The sequence below is a fragment of the Schistocerca serialis genome, chromosome 9, assembly GCF_023864345.2.
Source record: "Schistocerca serialis cubense isolate TAMUIC-IGC-003099 chromosome 9, iqSchSeri2.2, whole genome shotgun sequence".
Taxonomy (NCBI): Eukaryota; Metazoa; Arthropoda; class Insecta; order Orthoptera; family Acrididae; genus Schistocerca; species Schistocerca serialis.
In genome coordinates this window covers 5,413,731-5,420,451 of record NC_064646.1, presented here as the reverse complement: position 1 = coordinate 5,420,451, position 6,721 = coordinate 5,413,731, and the positions used below count along the sequence as shown (strand labels likewise).

Below are 6,721 nucleotides of genomic sequence, written 5' to 3'. Positions count from 1 at the left end.
ACTAGTACTCCTGAAAGAAAGGATATTGCGGAGACATGGCTTAGCCACAGCCTGGGGGATGTTTCTAGAATGAAATTGTCACTCTAAAGCGGAGTGTGCGCTGATATGAAACTTCCTGGCAGATTAGAACTGTGTGACGGACCGAGACTCGAACTCGGGAACGCAAGAGACGAGGTACTGGCAGAAGTAAAGCTGTGAGGACGGGGCGTGAGTCGTGTTTGGGTAGCTCAGTCGGTAGAGCAGTTGCCCGCAAAAGGCAAAGGTCCCGAGTTCGAGTCTCGGTCCGGCACACAGTTTCAATCTGCCAGGAAGTTTCGAAATATATCTGTTCGTATTGCGTTCCCAAACCCAGGTTTCGTCCGCATAAACCACAGGCATTTCCCCTCCGTATGCAATAAATGCACAAGCATCTCGCGAATGATATCCCTTGGTTCCACAGCAAATTTACTTCCATCTTCACATTTTCTGGACTTAAACCGATGTCTTTTAGAAGGCGAAGAAAAGACGTTTCCGAGCCATAATACTCTATTTTGTTGTAGTTCGGCACGGTCTTTAGAGACCATAGGTACTATCCGCTGTTACACTGGCAGTATTTTAACATAGGCCTGAGGACAATTTCCTGATTAATATCGTCCAGAACTCAAAAAAGCATGTTTCATTGTAAACGAGAAACTCTGAGAAAGATAACTACGAAAAATACTTTTAAGTATAGCAAGAAGACACAGAAAATTAGAAACACTGGTAAAAATAAGACTAAGTGTTTATCAGGAACGTAATCATGTACAAAAGTGACTTGAGTATGAAACTAAACCTAATTATTTCACTGTAATATGTAGCACTGCAAGCAGTTGAAGGAATTTTAAAATTGTTTGTAGAATGTCTGCGGAGGAAGACAGTTCCTCAAACCTGGGACATCCTGCAATTAATCTTCTTTACAAGAAAGGAGACACATAAATGACACATAAATCATAGAAATGTATATACGAGTACTGGTACGTGGCCGCTTTAATAAGACCTTGCAAAATCCATACCAGAACTATTATCAGGACGGGAAACGGAATGGCGAATCATGGCTGGTAGTCATACTTTGATCTACACATAATTTATTAACGCAACGTTCCTTCAGATAATTCCCCACAATCTTCAGTACACTGCAGCAGTTACTTAGTACAAGTTCTTGTTGAAACAAGACAGTTATCAGAACCCAACAAGTATAACCATAAAACGCATATGAAATCAGTTAAGAAACAACTAGCTAACAAAGTATTGCCATGGCTTCGCCACAATTAACAAAAGTTTGCAACTGACAGTACAGTCCCTATGAGAGTGGCCAGCCACTTAACTACATTTGATTACTACACGGCCCAACACGGCCCAAACAACACTTAAAACTCACGTGGTTAACCGAAATTCACTAGAACATGGACATGTAACAGAAACAAGAAAGATTGCCATGAAAGAAACCCACATTACATTTTACGTGACTACACACTGGAACTTAAATAGAGATGTGACATCGACTCAACAAGCACTGTGGACTGTCTATTACTACAGAGACAGATCACTGCAATTAGCCCAAAATTACACCACAATCGGTAGAGAGAATTTAATTACTTTACACCTGTTCTGTTTGCTAACGTTTACTTAGTCGAAGGTCTATCTTTATGTAACCCAAAAAAACATTTGTTTAAACATTAGAAAATCACAGTCAAATTACAAAACGCGGTTCACGCGCATTGACGGAAAGAAAAGATATACTAAACTTTTGGTATGGGGTTTTCGCCCAAAGCAATCCAGCCGTGGCAGGGTTTCGTTAACACAGCAGGACCTAGGTTGCGGGTTACACCTCACTCCCCACCAAGGCGTTGGCACTCACAGCAGCTTTTGACAAACACAGGACAACTGCAACTCTCTGAAACACACACAAAATTACAAGGCAGTATCCTTGCACCAGACACACGTGCATCAGTCTACAAATTGTTTCGTCCACAGCAATCACTGACCTTTAAATTGAAACCGTTTATAGATGGTACACCTATAATAGTAATATTACTTAGGTGCAGTTTTCAATCACTTAATACCATTAATAATCAATTAGAGAACAACCAGTACAGTTATAACTAAGACTTCACTGCGAAGTCAACATTTAACCAGCTCACACGGAGCTCATCCACATACACTCCTGGAAATTGAAATAAGAACACCGTGAATTCATTGTCCCAGGAAGGGGAAACTTTATTGACACATTCCTGGGGTCAGATACATCACATGATCACACTGACAGAACCACAGGCACATAGACACAGGCAACAGAGCATGCACAATGTCGGCACTAGTACAGTGTATATCCACCTTTCGCAGCAATGCACGCTGCTATTCTCCCATGGAGACGATCGTAGAGATGCTGGATGTAGTCCTGTGGAACGGCTTGCCATGCCATTTCCACCTGGCGCCTCAGTTGGACCAGCGTTCGTGCTGGACGTGCAGACCGCGTGAGACGACGCTTCATCCAGTCCCAAACATGCTCAATGGGGGACAGATCCGGAGATCTTGCTGGCCAGGGTAGTTGACTTACACCTTCTAGAGCACGTTGGGTGGCACGGGATACATGCGGACGTGCATTGTCCTGTTGGAACAGCAAGTTCCCTTGCCGGTCTAGGAATGGTAGAACGATGGGTTCGATGACGGTTTGGATGTACCGTGCACTATTCAGTGTCCCCTCGACGATCACCAGTGGTGTACGGCCAGTGTAGGAGATCGCTCCCCACACCATGATGCCGGGTGTTGGCCCTGTGTGCCTCGGTCGTATGCAGTCCTGATTGTGGCGCTCACATGCACGGCGCCGAACACGCATACGACCATCATTGGCACCAAGGCAGAAGCGACTCTCATCGCTGAAGACGACACGTCTCCATTCGTCCCTCCATTCACGCCTGTCGCGACACCACTGGAGGCGGGCTGCACGATGTTGGGGCGTGAGCGGAAGACGGCCTAACGGTGTGCGGGACCGTAGCCCAGCTTCATGGAGACGGTTGCGAATGGTCCTCGCCGATACCCCAGGAGCAACAGTGTCCCTAATTTGCTGGGAAGTGGCGGTGCGGTCCCCTACGGCACTGCGTAGGATCCTACGGTCTTGGCGTGCATCCGTGCGTCGCTGCGGTCCGGTCCCAGGTCGACGGGCACGTGCACCTTCCGCCGACCACTGGCGACAACATCGATGTACTGTGGAGACCTCACGCCCCACGTGTTGAGCAATTCGGCGGTACGTCCACCCGGCCTCCCGCATGCCCACTATACGCCCTCGCTCAAAGTCCGTCAACTGCACATACGGTTCACGTCCACGCTGTCACGGCATGCTAGCAGTGTTAAAGACTGCGATGGAGCTCCGTATGCCACGGCAAACTGGCTGACACTGACGGCGGCGGTGCACAAATGCTGCGCAGCTAGCGCCATTCGACGGCCAACACCGCGGTTACTGGTGTGTCCGCTGTGCCGTGCGTGTGATCATTGCTTGTACAGCCCTCTCGCAGTGTCCGGAGCAAGTATGGTGGGTCTGACACACCGGTGTCAATGTGTTCTTTTTTCCATATCCAGGAGTGTACTTTTCGATTAACGGTTGTGTAAGTTCCGCAATCATCTAGCGAGTGAAACGGCTCTTAAAATGTCGCTCAGCCACATAAACTAAAGGCCAACTTACTTGATGTTTGCCGGCCGAAGTGGCCGTGCGGTTAAAGGCGCTGCAGTCTGGAACCGCAAGACCGCTACGGTCGCAGGTTCGAATCCTGCCTCGGGCATGGATGTTTGTGATGTCCTTAGGTTAGTTAGGTTTAACTAGTTCTAAGTTCTAGGGGACTAATGACCTCAGCAGTTGAGTCCCATAGTGCTCAGAGCCATTTGAAACATTTTTTTTGACTTGATGTTTGCACACAGCACTACTCAGCGGCTCAAGCAGCTCAACCACTTTCCTTCAGGGACTTTTCCCTTGATAGAAATCACGAAACTTGGATCTCCGAGCTGCCCCAAAACACAGGATTGCCGACCAATACAACTGCGCAGCATATGACACTGAAACGGCACACCCAGTCGCAGTCGACGCTCCTTTCTCCGGAGACGTCCCAAGTCTCTCAGTGTTTTTCTTTCGAAAGCTAACGGCCGACTGTTGAAGCCCGCCAACCCGGGAGAAAGCCACAAGATATCCAAAGATCACATATAACCTCCAAAATCTATCGCAACGATACAACGAGCGTGCTGGCGCCAGTCCGCCACGACTCAAGTACATTTAAATTTTCTTTCCAGAATCTTCGAGATATCCAACAATATGAAAACAAACAACGTACAGAAAAACATAAGATTCTAATCAGGCAAATGAGCAAACTGGCTTATGATGCTAGTATTGCGCAATGGAGCATTCGTATCTTGCGTAAGAAATAACGCAGTGGAACAACGACTAAAAATCCTAGCCTTGTTTGAAAATAATAGGTTTTGGGAAAGCTTTTGACTCAATAAGAAGAGTATCTATACGAGCAGTCCATCAGAAACAAAGCATGCCATGTCTGCGTCAACAAGTCGAATAATAGTGACGCAGTTTCCGTCAGAATTCCGGATGTGATAAATAGTGATAAAATTAGAATTTAGAGAGGTTTCAAGAAACTATATTCCACGTCAGCAAAGGATCACTTCGCCATGAGTACAACGCCGAACCGGAACAGCCATCACGACAAGAAAACGATGTAATCTCATCTGAACAGTATGGCGCCTAAATTTCCCAAAGTTATGTAGTTATTTCTAAATCTATTGCTTTTCTCTCTGCATTTGCCATTTCTGAGTCTGAGGTTCAGGAGAATTTAAAAAAATCATTTACAGGAACATTTAACAATTTTCTGATGAATGAAAAGTATGTACGCTAGATTGCAGAATGGTTTTCCTTATGTCTTGAAGTCCTGGAAGTACCTTCTTTGGTTCACTCACTGTCAACTGACGTGCTTTTGTATCCCGACTATCACAATTTCACTATCATTACAGCCACATCTTCCGATTCAGTCTGTTCTCTGTATAAGGCAACTTGCCGAAGGTGTAGATTAACGAACTGTTATATTACTCCTTTCCACCTCCATACACTTAAAGGAGTAAAGGAGTTTTGCTATTTGGGGAGCTAAATAACTGATGATGGTCGAAGTAGAGATGATGTAGACTGGCAATGACAAGGAAAGCGTTTCTGAAAAAAAAAAAAAAATGGCTCTGAGCACTATGGGACTTAACATCTGTGGTCATCAGTCCCCTAGAACTTAGAACTACATAAACCTAACTAACCTAAGGACATCACACACATCCATGCCCGAGGCAGGACTCAAACCTGTGACCGTATCGGGCACGCGGTTCCAGACTGAAGCGCCTAGAACCGCACGGCCACACCGGCCGGCAAGCGTTTCTGAAGAAGAGAAATTTGTTAAGAACGAGTATTGATTCAAGTGTCAGGAAGTCGTTTCTGAAAGTACTTGTATGGAGTGTAGCTATGTATGGAAGTGAAAAATGGACGATACATAGTGTAGACAAGAAGAAAATAGAAGCTTTCGAAATGTGGTGCTACAGAAGAATGCTGAAGATTAGAGTGGTAGATCACATAACTAATGAGGAGGTATTGAACAGAATTGGGGATAAGAGGAGTTTGTAGCACAACTTGACTAGAAGAAGGGTCGGTTGGTAGGACATGTTCTGAGGCATCAAGGGATCACCAATTTAGTACTGGAGGGCAGCGTGGAGGGTAAAAATCGTAGAGGGAGACCAAGAGATGAATACACTAAGCAGATTCAGAATGATGTAGGCTGCAGTAGGTGCTAGGAGATGAAGAAGCTTGCACAGGATAGAGTAGCATGGAGAGCTGCATCAAACCAGTCTCAGGACTCAAGACCACAAAAACAACGTCTAATTATATACTTTCTGTTGCTGGTACATTTGGGAGCGGATTTTGACGAGTTCATGTGATAACAGTCAATCCTTCTGTTTATTTCTTTTACCATCCATCAAGTCATCGCCTTCATCTGCTTTAAATATTAAATTGAAGCATCTGGTTCTATCATTCCAATGTTAATTTATATAATTTTTTATGAACATCGTGAATATTATTGTTATCTTATCGTAACTGATTGAATAAACTTACTTAAAATATTCTTCCGTTAATTTGGACTTGTTTGGGGGAGTAGACCAGACAGCGAGGTCATCGGTCTCATGAGATTAGGGAAGCATGGGGAAAGAAGTCGGCCGTGCCCTTTCAAAGAAACCATCCCGGTATTTGCCTGGAGCGATTTAGGGAAGTCACGGAAAACCTAAATTAGGATGGCCGGACGCGGGATTGAAAGCGCGTCCAGTATACTTACCACAGCGCCGCCTCGCTCGGTCGTCCTTTACGTCCTCCTCTTTGGTGGTGAAGTAAATTTTCAGTACAGGCCAACAGTCATGTCATCAACTAAGCAAAGGTCGTTCAGATATGTTGCGTTAACACGTACTTCTTCTCCGCTTTCATAGTACTTCAAGAACCGTAGAACTTCATGTAGGGCTATTGAAGATGAACAGAATACCCGACTTCTTTGTCATATAGCTCTTATGGAGGTACAGAAAGAAGCGCAATATAAATATCAGCGGTGTTTATCTGACCGACGTCCCTCACCAGTTTCCATAAGGACACGCTCTTCCTTGACTCTGCAGCGTTATTACGTCGTAGCTA

General features: G+C 45.3%; 1 non-coding gene across 1 annotated transcript; it reads left to right on the top strand.

Moving 5' to 3' along the window:
* The first annotated feature begins 216 nt into the window (after positions 1 to 216).
* Positions 217 to 291, top strand: Trnal-caa (transfer RNA leucine (anticodon CAA)). The gene has a single exon. It is a non-coding gene; the product is annotated as a tRNA-Leu (tRNA).
* Positions 292 to 6,721: the final 6,430 nt, after the last annotated feature.